This window comes from Typopeltis vanoorti, chromosome 9 (assembly GCF_054136105.1).
Source record: "Typopeltis vanoorti isolate ZY-2024b chromosome 9, IOZ_Tvanoo_1.0, whole genome shotgun sequence".
Classification (NCBI taxonomy): domain Eukaryota; kingdom Metazoa; phylum Arthropoda; class Arachnida; order Uropygi; family Thelyphonidae; genus Typopeltis; species Typopeltis vanoorti.
In genome coordinates this window covers 109,229,755-109,242,470 of record NC_143557.1, presented here as the reverse complement: position 1 = coordinate 109,242,470, position 12,716 = coordinate 109,229,755, and the positions used below count along the sequence as shown (strand labels likewise).

The 12,716-nt window shown below is 39.2% G+C and overlaps 1 protein-coding gene across 2 annotated transcripts in view; it reads left to right on the top strand.

The window, feature by feature from the left end:
• The first annotated feature begins 2,330 nt into the window (after nucleotides 1-2,330).
• LOC150103413 (uncharacterized) overlaps nucleotides 2,331-12,716 on the top strand; it is a 46,896-nt gene continuing 36,510 nt past the window's right edge. For both annotated transcript variants that reach the window (XM_090397861.1, XM_090397860.1), the window contains exon 1: nucleotides 2,331-2,457. The gene's annotated coding sequence lies outside the window, so the exon portion shown is untranslated. The remainder of the gene's footprint in view (nucleotides 2,458-12,716) is intronic.

The following is a 12,716-nucleotide window of genomic DNA, read 5'->3' as shown; positions in this document are numbered from 1 at the left end:
CTTTTTTAGCTTTTTACTCTTGTTAGGGTTTTGGTGTATCTTTTACTTTTGGGGCCATTTCCTTTAATGAGTGAAAAATCAAACAACCGCTTTAGAAATACCCAGTTGTTCAATAGTTAAAACTTGTCAACTGAGGTCTCTTGCTCTCCTCTATCTGCTTATCTTCCCCTCTCTGTCTCTCTCTCTGTCTCTCTCTCTCTCTCTCTCTAAATCTCAGCGCCACTTTTATGCTCAAAGGCCAACGATGAGAGACTTGAACTCACACAATATATATTGCAGATTACAGTTAACATTTCCTTTATGTTGGCATTATGGTTCATCATCATCATCATCATTTATTTATAATTTTACAATTATAAATACGTAAACCAATCAAAACAAATAAGTAATCTGTGTACACTAAGATAGGACTTGGAGGTTGTTATGACGTGAAGGAAAACCAGGCTTCTCTGTCATATGCTAATTGACGGATCTCTGATGCAGAGTTGGGGGAAATGTGCAGAATATTGCTGATCTATTTCCAATATGGAGTTCGTGGTCTGCATCTTTTCCTTTTTCCATTTGTAGGGGCGTAGAGGACCAGAGCATCAAAGGGTACAGAGGGTGGATATATGAGTTTGTGGCTGAGCTATTTTATTTGGTTTCTTTGAACAGTGCTGACTAGAGGATCATGCTGGGTTTCATCTAATATAGTAGAATTGGGAAAATTGGTCTTCCCAGGAGTAATCCAGGATATTTCTTAGACAAGTAGTTCCAAAGCTATTTATAATATTGGTTGCTGCTTTTGTTGAGATGTTCCAGCTCTGAGAGGAATACAGAAAAGTAGAGTGACTAGTTCACTTATAAAGACGAATCTTCGTCTCCTTCGAGATGAGGCTCGACTTCCGTTCTTTCTTACTTTAATGTCTGTTAAGGAGTCTGAGATGTCTGATCCAATGTATACTTTTTCAAGGTGATCATTTTGATTTATATAGATGTGCCCATCTGCCTGATGTTTTAATATCTTTGTTTTTTGGGAGTTTATTTTTAGTCCAAATATTTCTGCAGAAATATTTGGACTAAAGAAGAGCCTGTGTACTCAGTGGATGTGGGGTTTGCATACCACGGCGCTTGGCCGCGCGAAAGAAGACTTGGTTTCGAGTCTAGTCGGCGACTAGAGGAAATTTTTCTAAGCCTTTTTTCGACCGGTTCCCGAGTTAGTTGATCTCTGGCACGGGCAAGCGGGTTTTTCCTCCCGGAAACTCGGGTATTTCGTCCTGTAAACTCAAGAAAATCGCCCGTAGAACCCACATTATTTCAGACATTAAATATATTGTGTTAGGGTTAGGGACCACGAGATGGCGGCACATTGGAGCCGTCTCTCTTCACTGTGTACCGCTTAATTAGTGATAGTCTTGGGCCATCTATCTCTGATTGGGTACCAGTGGAGATTGAACTGCCCACTCAGTCTCCCTCAAAAAAAGTTAGATAGGGCTAAATGGCCTCGCCTACTCCCGTATACGGGAATAAAAAGGCGTTAGATGTTTTTTTAATTTTTTTAAATATTTCTGCAGTTCTCCTAAGGCTGTTGAAGTAGTTTTGGGCATCTGTAATGTTCGAGTCAATGAGGACTATATCATCTGCAAAGCTTAGTTCTTCAAGGTGCATCTGTACATATGGATCTTTGATAAGGATTCCAGATTTTACTTGCATTACTTTAAAAATATAGTCAATCACTATGATGAAGAGATATGGAGCCAGAGTATCTCCCTGTAGGACTCCTATGGTGATGCGAAAACTGTCTGTTTGTCTCCGTAAACTAGAACTGTGGCTTGATATCCCTGGTAGGGTGCCTTGATTGCCCTGATAAGTTTAGGTGGAATGCCATAAAGTTTGAGCGTTTCCCAATAGTCGTTCCCTGTCAACAGAATCAAATGCTTTAGTAAAGTCAATAAAGTTCAAAAGCAATGGTAGATTCTTGTCCTTTGAACCTTCTATTAGTCTTCTGATGCAGTGAATGTGTTCTAGAGTACCACTTTTCTTGAGGAATCCAGCCTGGTTTGTACGAAGTAATGGAGTTATATGTGGTTCAATTCCATTTAATATCATTCTATTGTAGATTTTAGTGGAGTAGAGAGGAGTGTGATTCCGCTGTAGTTTTCAGATTTGTTCAGGTTACCCTTTTTTGGAATTGGTATTATTAGACCCTTCCTCCACTGTTCAGGAACTTTCCCAGAGGAAAGTGCAAAGTTGCATATATAGAAGTTGTTCTTTGCTATCTATAGAGCAGTGCTTTAAAGCCTCAATTATGGTTACATTTTCATAAATTATTTCTTTTTCTAATCATAGACGGCGCTTTATTAACAATCAAAAATTTGTACCAATTGTGCTGTTGATGCATAAGATTCAAGATAATTTATTACCTATTTATTTTTCTTCTTCATTTTCCGTTCCACGAATGCTTGTGGTTTCAGCAAGGTAAGTAACATTTTTTTGATACTATTTTTTGTAAGATATTTACGGCGGGTACGTATACGAAAAGTACTGCATTAGGAGAAGTGACCATAAAAACGTGATACGTAATGCACGTGGCTTTTGGTCCGGTGTAAACACGTAACAGTCGTCTGCTGTTATTATTACCAAGAAATCTTTCTATATTCTAAGCAAGAATATATCATTTGCAATTCTTCCATACCATGTGAGAACTGCACTCTTATGCCATTATGCTACACGAATTTTGATTCTCTATTTTATGTTCCCATTAATAGAAAATCAATGGCACTCACATCCGTATATTGTACTTGATTTTCCGTTTTCTCGAGATTATTTCATTCTCACTCATCACTGAGCGTAACTTTCAAGTGTTATTTTATAATACTACTTGAACTGTTGAAACATCTGCATGTACTTTTTTGAAACATAATATAATATAATTTTAATATAATGATTCGACACGCAAAAGGTCACAAGTTCTAAACCTTTCAGATTAAAAAAAAAAAAAAGTCAAGACAAAATACACAAAATAAACAAACTTTCAAAGTCATTTTATCAAGTTTGACACAGGGGCCTATTTAACAAACTGCCGTCTTGGGGTCTGCATTCGATACTCTGCAAGTGGATTGTCATGGTGGATGGTGTCCTATCCTTAGATTTCCCCACCAATGCAGGAGTACTCCAGAATTCTGTTCTTTAACCCGCTCTCTTCCTCTTGTATATTCCACTCTGTTCGACTTGTGCTCACAGACTTCTAATTCCATCCATAGCTTTTGCCAATGATAGTACACTCCATTTCTCCTCTTCATTTGACAAATCTTGCAGTGTTAAAGTATTAGAATCCTCAAGGTCCACCACAACCAGTGACCTGAACTCTGATTTCTTAGCTATATCCCAATGGGGCAAGGACAACTATGTAGACTTCAGTGCTACCAAAACTCAGTCCTGTTTGATGTTTCACAAGAAAAAGCTCGCATCTCTACCCCTTACCTTCATTAATAATCAGATATCCATACACAATCAGATTTCTCTTTTTGGACGGACTTGTGCCTCTGATCTTTCCTGGCACAACTACATTTCAACTATAGCTTCTGCTGCCACCAAAAAACTTCGTGCACTTTTTTGCACAAGACATTACTTCACACCTTCACAATTGCTAACTCTGTACAAATTCCAAATCCACCAAACCATGGAATATTGTCCCCATATTTGGGGTGGTGCACCAAAATCCTCTCTAAAATTGCTTGATTCATTCCAGAAGAGAGCAGTCTGGCTAATTAATTATCCATCTCTCTCACATATCCACTTCAATTCCACTCTCACAGACGTTCAGTTTCTGCCTTGTGCCTTATCTACAGATACTTTCATGGACAATGCTCTACTGACTTGGCCACTATTATTCCTTCAAAATCATTAGAACAAGAGTCACTGCTAACAATATACTTTTACAATTTATCTTGAAACTCACTGAACCAAGTTCACTGCCTCTTCTTTCAGTCCATCTCTTTCTGTTCTTTGAATAGTCTCTCCCCATTCTGCTCCCCCCCCAAAAGAAAACAAAAGTTGTTCCCATAATAATAGGTGCTTTAGGCGCCATCCCTAAAACATTGAAAAAACATCTAGAAGCACTCGAGTTAGATGGATTAAAAATTGGGCAGCTGCAAAAGGCTGCTTTGTTCGGCACAGCTCCGCTACTCATAGGCCCTTGGGTAGGGCTCGAATTAGTGGAATATAACCAGCCTTTTCTTAAGACCGAGGAAGCAAATCAAGCTTTGATGAATATTATATATGTATATATATATATTCTATATATATAAAAAGATAAGCCGAAATTTGAAACATTTTATGTCATGTTTTTTGTCTTACCGGCTTACCAGCCTGGACTCAGGGGGGTTCGGAGCCATAGGTGCCAGGGGGGGAGCCCCCTAGTATATATATGTATGTATATATATACAGGGTGTTCGGGATAAATTTGACATATTTATAATTAATTATATTTTTCCGTAAGTTACATGTATTAACACACACTTCTCTTCATTTAAAAGTTTGGACCCTTCTTCATTCATATACAAGATGTCAGAAAGGATGGATAGCTGGAACCCACCTGAATCATGGAAGAGAATAACTTGTATCATGATGATTCGTGCCCGCCATCAAAATAAGGATATTACGACTGCTGCCCAATGCTCCCTGAATACAGTAAAAACAATCAGGCATGAACTAGAGACTTGCAATGGTGACTACGAGGATGTAGCAAGAAGAAAGATCCCTAGCAGACGATCTGATTGCGTTCGTACAGCAGAATTCCTCGCAAATCTGCAGGAACAGGTGTTGAAGAACCCTGGCATTGGAATTCGGGTTTTGTTCGTGGAGTTGCTAACTGTAGTCAAGCCCTGGATAACAAGGGTAGCTAATGGTAGGCCGTATGTATGGCAGCAGGATTCGGCCCCTTGCCACACCTCTGGGAAAAGTCAAAAATGGTTGTCTGAAAATTTCTACGACTTCACCAGTCCAAATGTTTGGCCTCCAAACTCCCCAGACCTTAACCCCATGGATTATTTTGTATGGGGCGCAGTTGAAAAAGACACCAATCGCACTTCCAGTAATACAAAAGCCCAGTTAATGGATAAAATTAAAACAGTTTTTGCAGCCCTTCCCAGGGAGACTGTAGCATCAGCTTGTTCGAGATTCCGAAGCAGAATTGAAGCTGTGATCGATGCTAATGGTGGTTATTTTGAGTAAATCTTGTTGATAGTATTGTAATTAACTCTGCCTGTAATGTTTTTTTGTCAATTCATTAAATTTAATAGATACAAAGAAGATTTTCTTTTTCCTTACGAAACTGTCAAATTTATCCCGAACACCCTGTATATATATATATATATATATAATGTGATTAAGGAGAAAGAAGTAATCAATTAATATATTTCTTGTTTAGTTTGGTATTGTACTCATGTGGAAAATGTACTGGGGGAGATCATTCCAAAGAACAGAAGTAGATGGAATGAAGGAAGATGATGAGGGATTAGTATGTTTGGAGGTGGGCAGTGTATGGGTGTTGACTGGTGACTGTCCTACTTCTTACATGATTAGAAGAAAGTGGAGGTGTGGTAGTAGCTAGTGCAGCAGAGCAGTGACCATGAAAGTACCTACAGAAAATTTCTTTCACAAAGTGGCTGAAGGGAGAGAGAGAGAGAGACGGGATCACCTTTGAAGTAGATTGCCATCTTTTGTTTATTATCAGGAATTCTTAGTTTCGTTTTAGTGCACCACCAGAAATGTGATAACAGTATTCCAAGTTTAGTAAGATTTGAGAGTTAAAAAAGTGTCAGGAGAGAGAATGAGAGAGATTATTGGAAAAAATTAGCTAAGAAGGCCAAAATAAACAGAAGCCTTTTTGTTATGTAAGAAGTAAGAGGAAAAATGACTGTAAACAATGCTCATGGAATTGCCGAATGATATTCCAATTCCAATGCTCATGGAATTGCCGAATAGTGGGAGATCAGGGGAGAACCAGAGGTCATCCCTGGAAACTGTATAAGGAGGGTGTGAGTAAGGGAGTGAAAGGCAGGTTTTTTTCGTGCAGAGTTGTGAGTGATTGGAATGCCCTGCCTGAGAGCGTGGTGTCTGCAAGTAGTTTGAATGTGTTTAAGACACGGTATGATGAGATGTGTGTGTAAGATAAAAGGACCTCCTAGATGAGTCTTTGACTCCATGAGGTCTTGTTTTTAATAATAATAATAATAATGATCATTTTGCAAAGGTGGAGATTTTGTGATTGCTGATGTGACAGAGATGCATATCAAAATTGAAGTACAGTAGCGAACAAATTAATCCGAACATGCAGAATTTTCGTCATGTTTATGGTGTTAGTTTGATTTTGTTTCAATTCACAATAATTTTGGTTGCATGCTGTATGTTAACTGTTTTAACTGTCTCTACGATGTTTATTAATAGTGTCGTGCATTTTTAATAGTGTAAACAAGTTGATATTCATAGTGTTTTCATTCTGTGTAGCTATAAAATGAATACATCTCCAGGAATGCATTCAAAAATGTGTACTCTTTCTCAGCACACATCCATGACTCAAGGTGACAGTGAGTTTGGTGTTGGTTTGGGTACTGTTAATGCGATTTTAAAGAGGATTAGGGAGACAGGTACCTTTTTCTCCCGACAGAAATGGAAAATGTGGGCGAATAAGGAAAACTGCATTTGCTCAAGATCGTTTACCAGTTAGAAAAGCAAAATGAATCCAATATTGTCTGCTGTAGACTTAAAGAGAGATTGGTAGCTAATGGAATTAATGTTTCTGACATGACAGTCTGTCAAAGATTGTTGGTAGCAGGGAGGACTGCCTACAGACCAAAAAAAAAGAAACTGTTGACGAAGGCAATGCAGAAAAAAAGGCTCCAGTGGGTGAAAGTGTACAAATATTGGACTGTTGAGAAGTGGAAGAAGGTCATATCATCAGATGAGAGCCATTTCTTTGTCCAAGGCGAGCGAGTGTCCTATGTTCACAAATCAGTTTCTAAGAAGACTTCTCCCACCCATCTTCAACAAGCTCGTAATCACCTAGCTAAAAAGATGTTCTGGGGTTGTTTTACACATGATGGTCCAGGATCACTTGTGCCTGTTGAAGGTATAATGAAACGTGACCAATATATAAAAATATTGGAGAAAAGAGAAGAGTGGTCTCCCACAGATCCAGAAAGACAAAACTCATCTTCCATTAGTCCCCTATATATATATATATATATATATATATATATATATATATATATATATATATATATATATATATATATATATATATATATATACACACACACACACACAGGGACAAGCTATATTACATTTCACACAGCATGCTAAAGAGACAATAATTTGATCAACCATTATTCTACTGGCCTGAAATTTACTCTAGTGAAAAATGGGATTAAATTTCATTAAAATACATGAAATAAAATAAAGTAACTAGATCAAAGCTATATTCTATTTAAGACAGCATCAGGGAAAAAATTTTTTCCTTATAGATAGTTTTATTACAGCAAAATGATGTCCTAATTTAACATGAGAATTTTGTTTAAATTTTAAATTTAGATTAAGTGTATCTAGAAAAGGAAGTGTGTTCTGTTTTTCAATCTCAATTGTTCATTGTATGCATTTGTGTTGTTTGTTTGTTTAGGTAGCCGAGGAAAGTGTGTAATGTCTGGCGACCATGGGACCAGATAGTGAAAACTTCATTAATGTATCTAAGCCAGACTTTGAGTTTTAAAGGAGAGGAATATCCTTCAAAGGAGAAGATACACTTGTCACACATCTTCCTTCTGGCAGTCTTTCCTTCACTGTTTACCAGAAACATACACATACTGGCCAACATGTACACATGAACTTCTACCACCACCATCACCCAACACAAAAACTAGGTATCATTAACAAACTAAAAAAAAACAGCAGGACTTGGAACATTTGCTCCAATGAACAAGCACTTAAAGAAGAATTAAAAGTTATCAGCAATACCTTATATTATTAGATATAAGGTATTGCTGGATATTAGATAAAATAAAAAAAAAATTCTACAGAAATATTATTATTATTATTATTATTATTATTATTATTGTTCCGGGAAACTCCAAGGAGTCGACAGACTCATCGAGGGAGGCCCTAACATCATGTCTGGAACAACTATTCAACATTCACACAGTATCTATCATATCTTGCCTTGAACTCATTCACGGTCGTAGCACCCATAACAGACTCTGGAAGCTTATTCCACTCATTCACCACTCTCCAAGTAAAAAACCTAGCTCTAACACCCTTGTCAACCATGCTCTTGCCCAGCTTCCATGCATGGCCCCTAGTCCTCCCACCACCAGTCATATTTTCAAAAATATCTTCTGGATCAATCTTATAAAAACCCTTCAGTAATTTGAATGTCTAAATCATATCGCCCCTCCTTCGCCTTTCGTCCAATTTCTGCAACCCACAAATCCTCAACCTATTCTCATAAGGTTCATTCCACAGACCTGCTATCATCTTGGTCACTCGTCTCTGGACCCTCTCCACTTCCTCCCCATCATGAAGAAACCCTGGTGCCCATTACTGGGCACAGAAGTCCAGATGGGGTCTTATCAAGGCTCGATACAGAGGAACAATAACTTGTTTGTCTCTGCATGTTAAAGTATTTTTCATAAGCCAAGTGATTTGGTGAGCTGTTTTAGTCACTTTTGCAATGTGCCCCCTACACTTCAACTCCCTATCCACCAGCACTCCCAAATCCCTGGCCTCATTAATCTCCTGGAGTACGGTTCCACCAATGCGATATACTGCTGCTGTTTTACCCCAAAGTGCATAACCTTACACTTTGCCACATTAAACTGACATCTATTTTTCCTAGCCCAGTCCTCCAAACTATCCAAATCATCCTGTAAAATTTTGACATCCTGTGCACTCACAATTGCTCTACCCAACTTTGCATCATCAGCAAACAAGTGAACACTTCCTCTCAAATCCTTTCCAATATCATTGATGAACAAATTGAAAAGCAGTGGTCCAAGAACAGAGCCCTGCGGCACTCCACTAGTCACAAGACATCTTTTTGACTCCACTCCTGAATAAACCACTCTCTGATATCTCTCCTTCAACCACCCTCCTATCCATCTTACCAACCCTATATCTATCCCCATCTGCTCCAGTTTACTGATTAGGGTTCCATGTGGTATCCTGTCAAAGGCCTTGGCAAGGTCCAGTAGTATCACTGTAAACCCATTACCCCTATCCAGTTCAGCCGTCACAGTTACTGAGCAAGTTATTGAGGCATGATCTACCCTTCACAAAACCATGTTGTCCCCCATACAATATCCCATTTTCATCTATCCAATCCTGTATTCTTTTCTTGACTAATTTCTCTAAGACCTTGACAATGATTCCTGATATGCTAATCGGTCGGTAATTTACAACAGCAGTCCTGGAACCACCTTTATGCAGTGGAACTATTTTCCCCTCCTTCCACCCGCTCGGGACTAACCCAGACCCGAGACTCAAATTAAACAAAATGGTCAAGGGTACTGACAATTCTTTAGCTGCTTTTCGTACTACACGAGCTGGTATACCATCCAATCCCACAGATGTATTGACATTGAGGTTATGCAATAGACTACTCACCTCCACTTCATTCACCACAATTCCCGTATAATCTACTGGTTTATTCGTTTCTGCAATGTCACCACCTGGATGATATATTCTTGCCAAGTGCTCACTCAGTAACTCAGCTATCTCAACTGATTCAGTTACCTTCCTACCATCGGCATTCTTTAAAATCATTCTGCCATGTACATTTTTCCTTTTACTTGCTACATATCTAAAAAACTTTAGGATTCTCTTTAGCCTGCATCGCCAATGTTCTTTCGTAATCCTTTTTTGCTTTTCTTACCACACTCGTCACCCTTCTGGCCTGCGCTTTATACCGTTCATTTGCCTGCCGGTCACCCTTCTCCTTAAATTCCCTCCATAGTTGTTTCTTTTTTTGCAGCTCAAGCTTAAAAGTGTTATTCATCCATTTAACCCCTACTAGATTTATTATTCGGACTCTAGGTATACAGTCAGCCATTGCTTCATGCAAGCACTTCTTAACTACCTCCCATGCACTATCAACTTCTAGTCCTTGCAGCTGTACATGCCATGGCACTGAGCCAATCAAACTCCTAAGCTTGTCATACTTTCCAGCCCGATAATTCCACATGTACCCTGTCTTAATTGAAAATTCTACACCATTAGCCACCTCCCAAGTCAAGACCCTATGATCACTCTCACCGATTGGTGGCAATGTGGTCATATTTGTTACAGCCAAATCCTCAGATGTAATTACTAGGTCAAGCACTCTCTGACTCCTAGAATTTTCCATTACATGCTGTCGCAGATAGTTATCCCTTAATAACCGCATAAAATCCAATTCCTTCCTCCCGTGTGTCCTCTCCTCACTCCAATCAATGCGACCATAGTTGAAATCTCCCATAATAATCACCCTCCTTCCACCCATTTCTTCTATTTGCTTGTGCATACTGTCACCACCATCTTTTCCATCACCTGGTCTATAGCAGCACCCAATTGTATATTTAGTTCTGCTAGCCACAATCTCACACCGAATGGCCTCAAATGTGCTCTTTTCTCTATCCTGCAATTCAACTTCTATTCTCATTGGCTGTAGCTCATCAGCCAAGGAGAGTAGAAGTTGAATTGCAGGATATTATTCTGCAATTCAACTTCTCTCTGTCATTCCTGAACACTATACCCATCACATTCAATCCCACTAGCTATATCATCTACAGTCAGCCATGTTTCACTAATACCAATAACCTGTGGTCTGGAAGTGCCAACCATGGCCAAACACTCTTCCTTCTTGTTCCTAATACTCCTAGTATTAGTGTACATGAATTTAAGACCCCCATTAGCCCCAACCCTACCTTGATGCCTTATATTAACTATCCCACTCTGGTTTGTTGTCCTTATTTGCTCTAGCATATTATATTCATTCTTAAATTCAACTGCCTCCCTAAGGACTGTATATCTAACTCCCCCCCCCTCTTAACAAATCTAGTTTCCCTGAATTTGCACATCCACTACATTCAGCAACACTTTCTCAAGTCTTCATACACCATAACCATTCAAATGCAAGCCATCCATCTTATATAGATCCTTTTGCCCATCAAACTCACTCCACACGTCACTCCCTACCTACAATACAACCTTAAAATCCACCTTTAAATTTCTTGCAAAATTAAAGAACTTACTCACCTCATCCAGAGATCCACTTCCTCTGTTGGCCCACCCTGGAGTATACCATATTCATTTCACCTGTAATTTTTTTCGATATGTTGCAAGTAGAAGAAAAAATGTATATGGCAGAATGATTTTAAAGAATGTCGATGGTAGGGAGGTAACTGAATCAGTTGATATAGTTGAATTACTGAGCGAGCACTTTGCAAGAGTATATCATCCAGGTGGTGACATTGCAGAAATGAATGAACCAAAAGTTTATATGGGAATTGTGGTGAATGAAGTGGAGGTGAGTAGTCTATTACAAAACCTCAATGTCAATACATCTGTGGGATTGGATGGTATACCAGCTCCTGTCATACGTGAAGCGGCTAAAGAATTGTCAGTACCCTTGGCCATTCTGTTTAATCTAAGTCTCGGGTCTGGGTTAGTCCCGAGGGGGTGGAAAGAGGGGAAAATAGTTCCACTGCATAAAGGAGGTTCCAAGACTGCTGTTGTAAATTACTGACCGATTAGCATATCAGGAATCGTTGTCAAGGTCTTGGAGAAACTAGTCAAGAGAAGAATACAGGATTGGATAGATGAAAATGGGATATTGTATGGGGGACAACATGGTTTTGTAAAGGGTAGATCATGCCTCAGTAATTTGCTCACGTTTTATAACACAGTAACGACCGAACTGGATAAGGGTAATGGGTTTTCAGTAATTCTACTGGACTTTGCCAAGGCCGTTGATAGGATACCACATGGAACTCTAATCAGTAAACTGGAGCAGATGGGGATGGATATAGGGTTGGTGAGATGGATAGGAGGGTGGTCGATGGAGAGATACCAGAGAGTGGTTTATTCAGGAGTGGAGTCCAAAAGACAGCTTGTGACTAGTGGTGTGCCGCAGTGTTCTGTTCTTGGACCACTACTTTTCAATTTGTTCATTAACGATATAGGAAAGGACTGAGAGGAAGTGTTCACTTGTTTGCTGATGATGCAAAGTTGGGTAGAGCAATTGTGAGTGCACAGGATATCAAAATTTTGTAGGATGATTTGGACAGTTTGGAGGACTGGGCTAAGGAAAATGGATGTCAATTTAATGTGGCAAAGTGTAAGGTTATGCATTTTGGAGTAAAAAGATTAGCAGCAGTATATCATATTGGTGGAACATCCACCAACACTCCCAAATCCCTGGCCTCATCAATCTCCAGGAGATTGATGAGGCCAGGGATTTGGGAGTGTTGGTGGATGGGGAGTTGAAGTTTAGGCGGCACATTTCAAAAGTAGCTAAAATAGTTCATAAAATCACTTGGTTACTGAAAAATACTTTAACGAGCAGAGATAAACAAGTTATTGTTCCTCTATATCGAGCCCCGATAAGATCTCATCTGGACTACTGTGCCCAGATATGGGCACCTGGGTTTCTTCTTGATGGGGAGGAGGTGGAGAGGATCTAGAGACGAGTGACCAAGATGGTGGTA